General features: G+C 50.2%; 2 long non-coding RNA genes across 4 annotated transcripts in view; both read left to right on the top strand.

Annotated features, from left to right (window-relative positions):
• Positions 1–15,838, top strand: part of LOC114808988 — a 122,297-nt gene that overhangs the window by 105,297 nt on the left and 1,162 nt on the right. The window contains exon 3 of one of the 2 annotated variants that reach the window (XR_003756740.1): positions 10,848–11,239. This is a non-coding gene — a long non-coding RNA (uncharacterized LOC114808988). Of the gene's footprint in view, positions 1–10,847; positions 11,427–15,838 lie in introns of those variants that run through there. The other variant, XR_005659741.1, reaches the window with a different exon arrangement.
• LOC114808987 lies at positions 4,624–6,284 on the top strand. 2 transcript variants are annotated; one of them, XR_003756738.2, is made up of 3 exons: positions 4,624–4,754; positions 5,656–5,764; positions 6,192–6,284. It is a non-coding gene; the product is annotated as an uncharacterized LOC114808987 (long non-coding RNA). The 2 variants fall into 2 exon arrangements; XR_003756739.2 differs by having other exon boundaries at positions 4,624–4,795.

The following is a 15,838-nucleotide window of genomic DNA, read 5'->3' as shown; positions in this document are numbered from 1 at the left end:
CTCCTTGTAGGCAGGGAATGTGCCTGTTATGCTTACACGGTACTCTCCCAAGTGCTTAGTACAATGAGCCCCCAGTAAATGCGATTCATTGATTGATGAATTGATCTCAAACTGTTCATTCACTCATTCAATCGTATTTTTTGAGTGCTTACTGTGTACTAAGCGCTTGGGAGAGTAGACTACAACAATAAACACATTCCCTGTTTGCTGTCTATTGGCTTCTTCCCCACTGCTTTCAAACATGCTTGTGTCTCCTCTACCCTAACAAACCCTCCCTTGGCTCCACGGCTCCCTCCAGTTATCGCCCCATCACCCTCCTGCCATTCCTCTCCAAACTCCTTGAGCGAGTTGCCTCCACTCGCTGTTTTCAGTTCATCTCCTCCAATGCCCTCCTGACTCCCTCCAATCTGGCTTCCTTCCCCTTTGCTCCACAGAGACTGCCCTATGAAAGGTCACAAGTGATCTTCCTCTTGCCAAATCCAAGGGGCCTCTACTCCATCCTTGATCCTCCTTGACCGCTCGGCTGCCGTAGACACTGTCAACCACTCCCTTCCCCTGGAAACGTGATCCAACCTTGGATTCACTGATACTGTACTCTTCTGGTTCTCCTCCTCTCTGGCCACTCGTTCTCATTCTGTTTCCTGGACTCCTCCTCTGTCTCCCCCCAACCCCGTCTCCCTCCTCCTCCCCAAACATGGGAGTTCCTCAAGGCTCAGTTCTGGGTCCTCTTCTATTTTCCATCTACACCCACTCATTCATTCATTCATTCATTCATTCATTCAATAGTATTTATTGAGCACTTACTATGTGCAGAGCACTGCACTAAGCGCTTGGAATGTACAATTTGGCAACAGATAGAGACAATCCCTGCCCAATGACAGGCTCACAGTCTAAACGGGGGAGACAGACAATAAAGCGAAACAGAATAAAACAAAACAAGACATCAAGATAAATAGAATCAAGGAGATATGCACCTCATTAACAAATGAATGGGGTAATAAATAATATATACAAATGAGCACAGTGATGAGGGGAGGGGGAGCAGAGGGAAAGGGGGCTCAGTCTGGGAAGGCCTCCTGGAGGAGATGAGCTCTCAGTAGGGCTTTGAAGAGGGAAGAGAGTTAGTTTGGCAGATGTGAGGAGGGAGGGCATTCCAGGTCAGTGGTAGGACGTGGGCCAGGGGTCGACGGCAGGACAGGCGCAAACGGGGGACCATGAGGAGGTGAGCAGCAGAGGAGCGGAGTGTGCGGGCTGGGGTGTAGAAGGAGAGAAGGGAGGTGAGGTAGGAGGGGCCAAGGTGATGGAGAGCTTTGAAGTCAAGAGTGAGGAGTTTTTGTTTCATGCGATGGTTGATAGGGCAACCACTGGAGGTTTTTGAGGAGGGGAGTGACATGCCCAGAGCGTTTCTGTAGAAAGGTAATCTGGGCAGCAGAATGAAGAATAGACTGGAGTGGGAAGAGATGGGAGGAAGGGAGATCAGAGAGGAGGCTGTTGCAATAATCCAGTTGAGATATTATGAGAGCTTGTACCAGCAAGGTAGCAGTTTGGATGGAGAGGAAAGGGCAGATCTTGGCGATGTTGTGAAGGTGAGCCCGGCAGGTTTTGCTGACGGATTGGATATGTGGGGTGAATGAGAGAGCAGAGTCAAGGATCACACCAAGGTTGCGGGCCTGTGGATGGGTAAGTCAGGGAGAGGACAGGGTTTGGAAGGAAAGATAAGGAGCTGTCTTAGACATGTTGAGTTTCAGATGGCAGGTGGACATCCAGGTGGAGATGCCCTGAAGGCAGGAGGAGATACGAGCCTGGAGGGAGGGAGGGAGAACAGGGGAGGAGATGTAGATTTCGGTGTCATCTGCATAGAGGTGATAGTTGAAGTCGTGGGAGTGAATGAGTTCACCAAGGGAGTGAGTATAGAAGGAGAACAGAAGGGAGCCAAGAACTGACCCTTGAGGAACCTCTACAGTTAGTGGATGAGAAGGGGAGGAGGAGCCCACAAAGGAGACTGAGAATGAACGTTTAGATAGATAAGAGGAGAACTGGGAGAGGAAGGAGTCCATGAAGCCAAGGTTGGATAAAGTGTTGAAGAGAAGGGGATGGTCGAAAGTGTCAGAGGCAGCTGAGAGGTCGAGGAGGATCGGGATGGAGTAGGAGCCATTGGATTTGGCAAGAAGGACGTCATTGGTGACCTTTGAGAGGGCGGTTTCGATGGAGTGGAGGGAATGCAAGCCAGATTGGAGGGGGTCCAGGAGATTTCCTCTACTCTGTCTCCCTTCTGCGATGCCCTTGCACTCCTTTTATGCCCTTAATCACCCCGTCAGCTCCTTAGCACTTATCTACTTTATCCGTAATTCATTTCTTTATATTAAGGTCTGTCTACCTCTTCTAGACTCCTTGTGGAGAAGGAACATTGTCTACTAACTCTGTTATTGTAGACTCTCCCAAGCGCTGACTGCAGTGCTCAGTGGAAAGAGCCCGGGCTTGGGAGTCAGAGGTCATGGGTTCGATTCCAGGCTCTGCCACTTAGCAGGTGTGTGACTGTGGGCAAGTCACAACTTCTCTGTGCCTCAGTCTCCTCATCTGTAAAATGGGGTTTAACTGTGAGCCTCACGTGGGACAACCTGATTACCCTGTATCTACCCTAGCGCTTAGAATAGTGCTCTGCACATAGAAGGCACATAACAAATACCAACATTATTATTATTAGGTGCTCAGTGAATATGATCCATTGACTGAGTCCAAGACAACACCGAGGATTCAGGCTTATGAGATAGGAAGAAAAGTGGTACTGTCTAGAGTGATGGGAAAGAGAAGCAGCATGGCCTAGTGGATAGAGCACAGGCTTGGAAGTCAGAAGGGCCTGGCTCTACCACGTGTCGACAGTGTGACCTTGGGCAAGTCGCTTTACTTCTCTGGGCCTCAGTACCTCCTCTGTAAAAGGGGGGTTAAGGCTGTGAGCCCCATGTGGGATAGGGACCGTGTCCAACCTGATTAGCTTGAATCTCCCCCAATGCTTAGTACAATGTCTGGTGTCGACCCCTGGCCCACATCCTACCGCCGCTCAGGAATGCCCTCCCTCCTCACATCCGCCAAACTAACTCTCTTCTCCTCTTCAAAGTACTACTGAGAGCTCACCTCCTCCAGGAGGCCTTCCCAGACTGAGCCCTCCTTTCCCTCTGGTCCCCCTCCCCCCGTCACCTTCTGCTCTTCCCCCTTCCCCATCCCCAGCACTGTGCTCATTTGTATATATAATTTATTACCCTATTTATTTTGTTAATGAGGTGTATATCTCCTTGATTCTGTTTATCTTCATGATGTTGTCCTGTTATTGTTTTGTTCTGTTTTGCTTTGCTGTCTGTCTCCCCCTTTTAGACTGTTAGCCCATCATTGTGCAGGGATTGTCTCTATCTGTTGCCGAGTTGTACATTCCAAGCGCTTAGTACAGTGCTCTGCACATAGTAAGCGCTCAATCTGAATGAATGTAGTAAGCACTTATTAACAAATACCAGGGGAAAAAAAAGAAAATATAGGTGCCGGGGCAGGGTTTGTGTGGAAAGATAAAGGATTTTAGTTTGGACATGTCTAGTTTGAGGTATCAGCGGCTCACACTACCCATGATCCCTGTCCCAAGGAATCTTACACTCTAGATGGAAGGAGGGACACACACAACGAATACTCCAGATAGGAGGAGGTAATAGGGCCTGAAGAAGTAGTAAAGTACTGATGCATCCACTGAGCGCTGACCTAAGGCTCCAGAGTCGCCACAACAAGGCAGCTGCCCCGATTAATAATAATGTTGGTATTTGTTAAGCGCTTACTATGTGCAGAGCACTGTTCTAAGCGCTGGGGTAGACACAGAGGAACCAGATTGTCCCACGTGGGGCTCACAGTCTTAATCCCCATTTTACAGATGAGGTAACTGAGGCACAGAGAAGTTAAGTGACTTGCCCACAGCCACACAGCTGACAAGTGGCAGAGCTGGGATTCGAACCCATGACCTCTGACTCCAAAGCCCGTGCTCTTTCCACTGAGCCACGCTGCTTCACCCTAGCCACGGCCGGCTCCTCTGCTCTCCCATAGCCCCGCCTCCGTCCCAACAACCCCGCACACCCCTCAAGAAGCAGCGAAGCCAGTGGAAAGTGCACGGGGCTGGGCGTTGGGAGACCTGGGTCCCAGCCCCGGCTCCGACACTTGTGTGCTGCACGACCTTGGGCAAAGGCTCTTCGGCTTCTCTGCCCCTCAGCGCCTCATCTCTAAAACTGAGGAAAAAGCACCTGTCCTCCCTCGTCCTCAGCCTGGGCGTCCCGAAGGGGACTTATGCCGTCTGGGCTCGGATCGGCGCAGAATAATCACTCTGAACCAACAGCCCCTTTCGAACGCGGCGTCTAATCTGGCTCACCCCAACCACCGACGCAGCCAATCAGCTCCTGTCGCGAGGGAAAAGGCGCACAGGTTTCTGGGAGATGTAGTCCATCGCTCGCTCAGGTCGGCGTCCGCCGCGGCCCGCCGAACTACCGCTCCCGTCGTGCCCCGCGGCGGGGCGGAGCGCAGCGGGCGGCGAGGCACCGCCGTCACCCTCCTTCCCTGCTCAGACCTTCATCCTCCTCCTCCTCCTCCTCTTCCTCCTCCTCCTCTTCCTCCTCCTCCTCCTCCTCTTCCTCTTCCTCCTCCTCCGACCTTCCTCCTCCTCCTCCTGCAACTGGACCCCCGCTCCTGCCCGATGCCCCCTGCCTGGTGCCCGGGGCCCCGGCAGGCGGGTGAGATTGTGGGACCCCATCCCCCAAGAGAGAGTAGGGAGGTAGGCCGCTGCCGGGGCGGGGGCGGGTCTCTGGCCATGGGCTGGACACCCTTGCCCGGTTTCTGGGGAGTTTACCCTTCAGGATAACCTGAAGAGGGGCTAGGTGATTAACCCCCAACGAGAGCCCTCCTCAGACTTCTGCTTCCTCTCTGGTTCCGGGCCTAGGCTGGAGGAAAAAATCTTTGATAACCACTGGCCACATTGGGATTGGCAGGAAAAGGGTCAACCTCCCATCAGCGGGTTGCATTCGCCGGGAATCGATCAGCGGTATTGATCGAGTACCGTGCGCGAGCAGAACACTACACCAAGCACTTGGGAGAGTCCCATTCCACAGAGTCGGCGGGTACATTCTGTTCCTACGAGGCGCTTAGGATCTAGAGGGAGGAGCTAGAAAGAAAAGACCGCCTAGCTGTAGAGTTTGAATTAACCCTCCACAGGGAGCACAGCCCCATTTCCTTCTTGGGATTCCACCCTCGGCCAGGGCATCCGATTTTCCCGTATTTGATCTGGGCTGATTACTCAGGTCCGTTTATCTTTTCCCTTCTCCCTCAGCTTTTTGGGCATTTCACTGACCACTCGCACCTCCGCCGGAGGACGGCCAGAGACTGACGTGGAAACCCGAATCGGTCTCTGGTGCCTCTGCTTAGCAGCTTTGATAAAAGTTCCAGCGGAGGGAGGCACGGAAACAAATGGCAAAACCGATGCACGTCGGTGGATTTCCTATTAGGGTTCTATCAGCGAGGAGAGTTGAGAGCTGGGCCAACCGTCATCAATCAGTCGTATTTATTGAGTGTTCAATCTGTGCCGAGCACCGTAGAGAGACCATTGCATTTCTTGTTCTCTGCCCTGTGCGGTTGTAGATGGCCCCTGACGAATGACATCCAGACAGGTGCAGAAACTCCAGGACCAGGTTTCTCTGCGGGAGATTCCTGTGGCCGAGATCCCGAAGCCACGCTCCCCTGAGGACAGGTAAATTCCTAAGGAGTGAGTGTCAGATCTGACCCCAGAGTGGTATGGTTGGAGTGTGCTGACCCCATAGTGCCGGTGCTAAAGGCGGCCCCTGGATCGAAGGATTCTTTGGCACAGAAAGCAGGCAACCGGCCGTTCACGTGACTTGCGAGGACATCCTGCCCTGGGAGTACCTCTTATCAAACGCCTCTCACCCAGTTTAAAGAAGGAGAACCGCACCTTCAGTCACCTTTCAGACTAACCTACTCTCAGTGCCTCATTCTCATCTCACCCATCTCTGACTCCTTGCTCACACACTCCCTCCTTCCTGGAACTCCTTACACCCGCACCCCAAGTCCACCGGACCATAGATCTCCCTTTCCTCACAGCCTTCTGCAGTCACATGATCTCCAGGAGCTCTCCCTTGATTAAATTTTCTTTTGTCCAGGTGATCCGTACCCCCCTGTGCCAAGGTGGACCTGGGCACCGGCTACCCAAAGGTCAAAATGCCATCAGTGACGTAACCTCTCTGGCCAGAGGAGGCGGGATGGGAAGATAGGTGTCCCTCACCTCCGTGCCCACCCAATAAGGTATGGAAGGGAAGGGAGTGGAAGGGGGCAGAGATTGAACAGGAAGGAAGTGGGGACCACCCAAACCAAAGGTAATAAATACCTGTTGCCTCTGGTGCTTGGGTCTCTCTGGAAAGATCACAGTGGTAGCAACAGCCACCCACATGTCTTTCCCTGTCCCGAGCACCAGATGCCATTCTGCCACCAGGAACAACGCCCAGAGACAGGGGTCGCGGGATGGGTGAGTGTAACGCATAACTGGGTTAAATGCATAAGTGGGTAATGTATGAGTGTAACGCATATGTGAGCTTAGTGCATAAGCGGGCAATGTATAAGTGAGTATAATGCACATGTGAGTTTAGTGCGTAAGTGGGGAGCGTACAAGTGAGTGTAACGCGCAAGTGAGTTTAACGCACGAGTGAAATGCATAAGTAAGTCTAAGGCCTAAATGGGTTCGCCGCATAAATAGATTGAACGCTTAAGTGGATTCCTCCCAAGTGGGTGCGCACATGGTGAGAGCTAGCCGCCTCACCACGTGCAAGTAGCACATACACGAACTTAACGCCAGAAGTGGGTTCTAATGTATAAGTGGGTTTTAACATGTAAGTGGGTTTAGTGCCTAAGTGGGTGCGCTCATGGTGGGAACTAGCCGCCTCCCCACGTTGTGAGTACACCATTAACAAGCTCTGCCTGGGCGGGCCCTGGTGTCCGCCCACACTTGAGTAACATACTAGTATATTCCTCCCATCAGGGAAGCTTTAACACCAAATTCCTCCAAAAGGGAAGGCCGATTGTCGCGTCTAAATAATTGATTAATTCAATCCGCCCCGCGGAATAAATTCTATACAAAACTCAGGTTTTCCATCCCCAGCCTCTCTCTCTCTCGCCGTGCCGATTCTGAAAGAACCTGTCCCCGGCGATGGGTGACACAAATGGCGACGAGGATGGGATCGGCAATAGGTGACAGAGAGCCGGGAGGGCCGTTTGAATTCCTTGCAGATGAGGAATGGAAAGCCTCAAATTTGGCCAGTCGGTCACATGGACGTGAGTCCACAAGAAAGCAGCCGCCTTAGACTTGGGCCTAAGGGTGGACCTGACCCATACTCATGGTCAAGGTCGTGCCCTCCAATGGACTAACCTCACTACATTAAACCAACGCTAATCAAGTTTATCTAGTTTTAAATTGCAGGCACCAAACTATTCTTACATGAGAGATCAGTGTGTGCTGAAATCTGTTTCTTAACGCCCTCAAGGAAGAAGTTCCTGATGATGACCAGAAAACATCTCCGTTCTGTTTTAAAGTACCAGAAACATTGTGTGAATGTGGGATTGGGAGCACCCTCGTCTTTGAGTAAGAGTTTGAATGTGCATAGTGTTTTGCTTTAAGACATCTTGTTTAATAGGGGGAATTGGCTTTACCCCCGTGTCTGTGTGAAAGTGTGTTTAGGATGCGTTATGTTTGAATCAACTGCCCAGTGTTGGGAAAAAGTGTATTGTTCATTGCAAGAGAAATTCCTAGCTGAATTTGGGTATCTCCTTAGATTGAGAATCATTTCATTAGCCTGGGGTTTTTAATTCTTCCTCCTCTCAGCTCAGTTAAGGCATGGGGGTAGGAAACTTGACCAATTTGCCTCAGGGTCAGAGCTATCAGTTGGAAGATCAGAAGGGAATTTCTTTGAGAAAGGGCACCTCCCTCTAGCAAAGGGTTGCCTCCCTCAAGTAAATGGTTGCACTCCTCAATCCAAGGCACCTCCCTCTGGAAACTACAATGGTGGTAGTTGGGTGTGAATTTGCCATTGTTCTCCCAGCCTAGGAATAACTGTAGGGATGGTGATTCAATCATTATTTCTGAAACTCTCCTGCATTAAATTTGGCTAAATTGGCAAAAAGTAAATAGGCAAATCAAATACAAAGGTCATCTTGACATATTTGGAATATATATATATATATTTGGAATATATATATATGTATATATATATGTGTGTGTATATATATATATATATATATATCTGGTTGGTATAAAGGAATATTGTTGGGGTAAAAGAAGTTAACTGAAATGTGATTAGGCTGCGAAACTTTGTCAGCCATTGAACTTAAGGAGTCTCATAAAGAGACAGCTGCACGCAAAGTACAGATTTAATTGCTGAATATTACAAGTTGGATATATTAAAAATGGGGTTTATTTGTACATCTTTGCTTGTTACATTGGTTCAAGTGGTTTTAATATAAAATCTCCATTATGTTAAGGGTGAACAATGCAAGCTCTGTGTTGTGTCTGCTGTAGCCTAGCTAAGGGGGCTAAAAGCAGTTGTATGTTATCTGGTATCATGGAAAAGCTATTATTTCAAACTTAAGCATACTGGCTATATGATGCTCCTGGGTACTTCTCTGCCTCACAGTTCTATGGTTAGGACTGCCTGACTTTCAGACAGATATAGCAAAGGAATCATCACTGAACTGCTGCCCAGAGATCCTGTCTTCAGCCTTAGCCATGACATGACAGCATCAGGGAGGGGAACCTGTTTCTACCAGACCACCTGCTTCAAGCTGACTTGTGACCTGTGCCTCTTCATCCCAGTGATTCTGGACAATTGGACGCGATCATCTCTGGCAATGTACCATGCGGCTGATGAGGAGTCCACACCACAGAAGGAGTTTGGGACTGGTTTTAAGGCCTCCTTTGAGAACTGAGGCAGCTCCCTAATCCATGGGTTATTAACTGAGGGTGTGTTATTGGGGGAAGGGGTTTGTTGTCTGTCCCTCTGCTGTTGCGCTCAGTCAGCATGCAGCGGACACTTAGACCATCCCTGGCCCCTTAGTGCAGTGCCTCAAACCCATGGTGGTCCACCAACCACATTCCATACCTCCATACCTCCTATTCACATTCCTTAAGGGCAGAGGGGGAGCTGCCTTCTGTTGGCCCTGGCCATAGAATAGGAATTGTCCTCTGCCCCAACCCATAGATTTGCTTTCCTGGTTCCCGTGGCAAGCCAGGGAGCTTATTGGTCTATGTGGTCAGGGGAGGGACAGCACCAGAAGGCACGGCTTCCAGTGCCACCCCACCACCACACGACCCGGAGGGGATGTAGGAAGGAGTGGAGTCAGGTGGGCATGGATGACGAGGGCCAAGGGGTGGTATGTCCCAGGTGATCCTGGGGTACCGACCATCTCAAGGTCAAATGCTATCTCGTGACCTCCTGAGCCAGCAGGTGGACCTCAGAAGTGAAGGTGGGACACCGCCCCCACAACCGAAACTGCCAGATAGCCCCAGCTGGGAATACAGAAGGTGCCCCTCGCCCCTGTGCCAATCAAATTAGGAATGGAGGAGGGGGGAGGGCAGAGATTGGATAAACTGAGGCCGGAAGCTGCAATGGCCTAGGGGAACAGGTGATAAATACCTGCCACCTCTAACCTGTGCAGAGGAATGGGACTTGGAGCAGCCGGCTGCAGGCCGCCTCTGTCCAGAGTGTGAGAAGGCCGCTCTGCCTGCACCATGTGAGGAGCCGTGGGATGGGTGAGTGTCCTGTCCTGCTGAGAGCTCATGGGGTTGGAAGCCAGATGCTTCACCATGGGTATGAAACGTTTAAAATGGATTTGATGTTTAAGTGGGTGCCTCCCCAGGGGGACGTGAACAGGGTGGGAGGTAGCCGCCTCACTAAGTGCGAGTAGCACATAAGTGGATTTGATGTCTAAGTGGGTGCCTCCCGAATGGGATGTGAATATGGTGGGAGCTAGCCGCCTCACCAAGCGCGAGTAACCCTAAGTGGGTAATGCATTACGGGGTTTAACGCATATGTGTATGTAACGCATAAGTGTATGTAACCTCTAAATGTATGTAACTCATTAGTGTTTAATGCATAAGTGTATTTAATGCAAAGATGGAGTCCTCCTGGGTGGGGCGAGCACATGGTGGGAGCCAGCCGCCTCACCACGTTGTGAGAAAACCATAAGTAGGCTCGGGTGTCCGGCCACACGCAAGTAACATATCAGTGTATGTGACATTAGGGAAGCTCTAACACCATATTCCTCCCAAAGGGGAAGCTTTAACACCATGTTTCCCCCAAAAGGGAAGGCTGATTGTCGCGTCTAAATAATTAATTCAATTCGCCCCGCGGAATAAATTCTATACAAAACTCAGGTTTTCCATCCCTAGTCTCTCTCCCTCTCTCTCTCTCTCGCCGCGCCGATTCCGAAAGAACCTGTCCCTGGCGACGGGTAACACCCCCCTAACTATGACATAAGCCCTTCAGGGCCCACTGTGCACCCACACTTACCTGTTACACGTCTATACACAACTACTTATATACTTGGCTTTTTAAGTATTTTCTTATCTCCCTATCCAATTTTCCTTTTTCTTCTTTTAGCTGTAATTCATTTTATGTCTGGCTCCCCTGCTGGTCTTTGATTTCCTAAAAGGCCGGAATCCTGTTTTCTAACTCTATTTTAATATCCCATGTGCATGCCACATTGCTCTGCTCAAGGGAGGTACTCGATAAATAGTGCTGTTACAGCCACTTCCTTTCTCTCCCTGGCAGATGATTTCAAAGCTGCCTTTGATGAAGACTATCTACCACCTCAAGTTGGAGGAGCTGGAAAGAAAAGACCAGGACAGAAGGGAGGTAAAAGTCTCAGGAGGAAGGAGGGAAAGGAATTGTCACTGAAGAAAGACATCTACCCCAAAAAATAGTGAAGGGAGAAGAATGGCCTCTTCCAGAGAGAACGGGTCACGTGATGAGAATGAAAGAATGGGACTGGGAAGAAGAAGTCTCCAAAGACAGGAGAGAAGCTTAACAGCCTTCCTGGAAGAACACGTCGAGGGATGGGGTAGGGGGGACGAGAAGTGTGGCCTGTCCAGGAGAAGAGGACAGGCGATGCAGACGGAAGGCACGGTGAGAGGAAAGGAAGACGAGGCGGGTGCCCGCCAGAGGTGCGTACTGCCAAAATCACGTCCTTTTGGATTATGGCTTTCCCAGGCACCCTTGTCAAGTCTTCCTCCGTTCAGTTGAAGGAATTAATTTAGGGCACGGTTATGAGATGCCTCGATTACTGCCAACACGAACCTTGCATTTTTATTAGTTCATGTCACCCATCGCCGGGGACAGGTTCTTTCGGAATTGGCGCGGCGAGAGAGAGAGAGGCCGGGGATGGAAAACCTGAGTTTTGTATAGAATTTATTCCACAGGGCGAATTGAATTAATTATTTAGACTCGACAAATCGGCCTTCCCTGTTGGGAGAAATATGGTGTTAAAGCTTCCCTAATGGGAAGAATACAGTGGTATGTTATTTTCATGTGGCCGGACACCCGAGCCCACTTATGATTTACTCACAACATGGTGAGGCAGCTGGCTCCCACCATGTGCGCACCCCACCCAGGAGGAATCCACCTTTGCGTTAAATATACTTATGTGTTAAACACTAATGAGTTACATACAATTATAAGTTACATACACTTATGCGTTAAACCCAGTTATGCATTACCCACTTATGGTTACTCGCACTTGGTGAGGCCGCTAGCTCCCACCCTGTTCACGTCCCACTCAGGAGGTACCCATTTAGGCATCACATCCCCTTATGTGCTACTCGCACTTGGTGAGATGGCTAGCTCCCACCCTGTTCACGTCCCACTGGGGAGGCACCCACTTAGACATCACATCCCCTTATGTGCTACTCGCACTTGGTGAGGCAGCTAGCTCCCACCCTGTTCACGTCCCCCTGGGGAGGCACCCACTTGGACATCAAATCAATTTAAACGTTACAAAACCATGGTGAAGCATCTGGCTTCCAACCCCACTAGCGCTCAGCAGGACAGGACAGGACACTCACCCATCCAACGGCTCTTCACTTGGTGCAGGCAGAGCGGCTTTCTCACGCTCTGGACAGAGGCGACCTGCAGCCGGCTGCTCCAAGTCCCATTCCTCTGCACAGAAGGTTAGAGGCGGCAGGTATTTATCACCTGTGGCCTTAGGCCATTCAAGCTTCCGGCCTCAGTTTATCCAATCTCTGCCCTTCCCCCTCCTCCATTCCTAATTTGATTGGCACGGGGTTGAGGAACAACTTCTGTATTCCCAACTTGGGCTGTCAATCTGGCAGTTTTGTTTGTGGGGGTGTTATTCCACCCTCACTTCCGAGTTCCGCCTGCTGGCTCAGGAGATCACGAGATAGCATTTGACCTTGAGATGTTCTGTACCCCAGGGTCACCTTGGGACAGTTCCCCAGCTCTGCTGTTCCGGGTGTGGGATGGGTGTGTAGCTCGGCTGTTCCTGCCATCAGGATCTGAAACTTTATTAAAAATGTACTAGAGAAGGAGCGAATGTTTCTGAAAAATTAAAAGCAGTACCCTTCTTCGTGCCCCCAGCCACGAAGTGCAGAGCAAGCGGGTCCCCAACACCCAGGAATTAATTTTTGTATTCATTTTGTAATAAAAAGAATACTCCCCGCCATATCCCCACGTCAGGTCATCTCCACAGACGAGGGAGCCCCATTGCCAGGACATTTATTTTTGATTTATTCATTCAGTTGTATTTATTGAGCGCTTCCTGTGTGAGGAGCACTTTACTAAGTGCTTGGAAAGTACAATTCGGCAACAGAGTCGATCCCTACCCAAAAATGGGCTCACAGTCTAGAAAGGGGGGAAACAAGACGACGAAACAAGTAGACAGGCATCAATAGCATCAATATAAAATAGAATGATAGCTGTATACACATCATTAATAAAACAAATAGAATAATAAATATGTACATATACACAAGTGTTGGGCAGGGAAGGGGTTAGAGCAGAAGGAGTAGGGGTGATGGGGAGGAGGAGCAGAGGAAAAGGGGGGAGGGGCTCAATCTGGGAAGGCCTCCTGGAGGAGATGAGCTTTCAGTAGGGCTTTGAAGGGGGAAGAGAGCTAATTTGGCGGATGTGAGGAGGGAGGGCATTCCAGGCCAGAGGTAGGTCGTGGGCCAGGGATCGATGGTGGGACAGGTGAGAACGAGGCACAGTGAGGAGGTTAGCGACAGGAGCGGAGTGTGCAGGCTGGGCTGTAGGAGGAGAGAAGGGAGGTGAGGTTGGAGGGGGAAAGGTGATGGAGAGCTTTGAAGCCAATATTGAGGAGTTATGGCTTCATGCGAAGATTGATAGGCAACCACTGGAGATTTTTGAGGAGGTGGGTGACATGCCCAGAATGTTTCTGTAGAAAGGTAATCTCGGCAGCAGAGTGAAGTATAAACTGGAGCGGGGAGAGACAGGAGGTTGGGAGATCAGAAAGAAGGCTGATGCAGTAATCCAGTCGGGATATGATGAGAGATTGTACCCAGGTAGCGGTTTGGATGGAAAGGGCAGATCTTGGCGATGTTGTGAAGGTGAGCCTGGCAAGTTTGGGTGACGGATTGGATGTGTGGGGTGAATGAGAGAGCAGAGTCAAGGGTGACACCAAGGTTGCGGGCTTGTGAGACGGGAAGGATGGTAGTGCCATCCACAGTGACGGGAAAGTCAGGGAGAGGACAGGGTTTGGGAGAGAAGATAAGGAGCTCAATCTTTGATGTGTTGAGTTTCAAGTGGCAGCCAGACATTCAGGTGGAGATGTCCTGAAGGCAGGAGGAGATACGAACCTGGAGGGAGGGTGCCTGCAGCCTGCAGACTTTGCTTCTCTAATACTAACCTTCTCACTGTTCCACGATCCTGCCTATATCACCTCTGACTTCGTGCCCACGTCTTGCCTCTGGCCTGCAACGCCCTCCCTCCTCATACCTGTGCTTCGGACTCCATTCCCGCTCACCTTATAAAAACTATCGCCCTTTCCTTCCTCCCCTCCTTAACTTCTATCTTTAACCACTCACTCTCCAAAGGCTTCTTCCCTTCTGCCTTCAAACGTGCCCATGTCTCCCCATCCTAAAAAACCCTCTCTCAACTCCACTTCCCCTTCCAGTTATCGTCCTATCTCCCTCCTACCCTTCCTTTCCAAACTCCTAGAACGAGTCATCAACACTCGCTGCCTTGAATTCCTCAACTCCAACTCTCTCCTGGACCCCCTCCAATCTGGCTTCCATCCCCTCCACTCCACTGAAACTGCCCTCTCAGAGGTCGCCGATCACCTCCTTCTTGCCAAATCCAATGACTCCTACTCTATCCTAATCCTCCTCGACTGCTCAGCTGCCTTTCACACTGTCAACCATCCCCTTCTCCACACCTTATCTCATCTTGGCTTCACGGACTCCATCCTCTCCTGGTTCTCCTCTTTATCTTTCTGGCCGTTCATTCTCGGTCTCCTTCGCGGGCTCCTCCTTCCCCTCCCATCCACTAACTGTAGGGGTTACTCAAGGGTCAGTTCTTGGCCCTCTTCTGTTCTCCATCTATATTCACTCCTTTGGTGAACTCATTCGCTCCCACGGCTTCTACTATCATCTCTATGCATATGACACCCAAGTCTACATCTCCTCCCCTGTTCTCTCCCCCTCCCTTCAGGCTTGTATCCTGCCTCCGGGATGTCTTCCCCGGGGTGTCTGCCCACCACCTAAAACTCAACATGTCCAAAACTGATCTCCTTTTCTTCCCTCCCAAACCCTGTCCTCTCCCTGACTTCCCCGTCACTATGGACGGCATGACCATCCTTCCCGTCTCACAAGCCCGCAACCTTGGTGTCATCCTTGACTCTGCTCTCTCATTCACCCAACACATCCAATCCGTCACGAACGCCTGCCGGTCTCACCTTTACAACATCGCCAAGATCCACCCTTTCCTCTCTGTCCAAACAGCTATCATGCTGGTACAGGCTCTCATAATATCCTGGCTGAATTATTGTGTCAGCCTTCTGTCTGATCTCCCTTCCCCCTGTCTCTCCCCACTCCAGTCTATTCTTCACTCCGCTGCCCGGATCATCTTCCTACAGAAATGCTCTGGGCATGTCACTCCCCTCCTTAAAAACCTCCAGTGGTTGCCTATCAACCTCTGCATGAAACAAAAATCCTCTCTGTCCTCCCTTCGCCTCCCCTCAGCACTGTGCTCATTTGTATAAGTTTTTTATTACCCTATTTATTTTGTTAATGAGATATACATCCCCTTGATTCCATTTATCGTTATAATGTTGTCTTGTTTTCGTTTCGTTCTGTTTTGGTCTGCCATCTATCTGTCTCCCCCGATTAGACTGTGAGCCCGTCATTGGGCAGGTATTGTCTCTATCTGTTGCCAAATTGTACATTCCAAGCGCTTAGTACAGTGCTCTGCACATAGTAAGTGCTCAATAAATACTATTGAATGAAAACAAAACAAGTAGATGGGTATCATTACCATCAAAATAGATAAATAGAACCATAGATAAATGCATAATCATTCATAAATGAATAGAGCAATAAATATGTACAAATAAATACAAGTGCTGTGGGGAGGTGAAGGGGGAAGAGCAGAGAGAGGGAGTAGGGGCAATGGGGAGGGGAGGAGGAGCAGAGGGAAAGGGAGGACTCAGTCTCCCTTCTACCATTCCTTTCCAACCTCCTTGAGTAAGTTGCCTCCACCCACTGTCTCTATTCCCTCTTCTCTAATTCTCT

The sequence above is a fragment of the Ornithorhynchus anatinus genome, unplaced genomic scaffold, assembly GCF_004115215.2.
Source record: "Ornithorhynchus anatinus isolate Pmale09 unplaced genomic scaffold, mOrnAna1.pri.v4 scaffold_82_arrow_ctg1, whole genome shotgun sequence".
NCBI lineage: Eukaryota > Metazoa > Chordata > Mammalia > Monotremata > Ornithorhynchidae > Ornithorhynchus > Ornithorhynchus anatinus.
The sequence above is the reverse complement of the archived record's forward strand: the minus strand, read 5'-3'. Positions and strand labels throughout refer to the sequence as shown.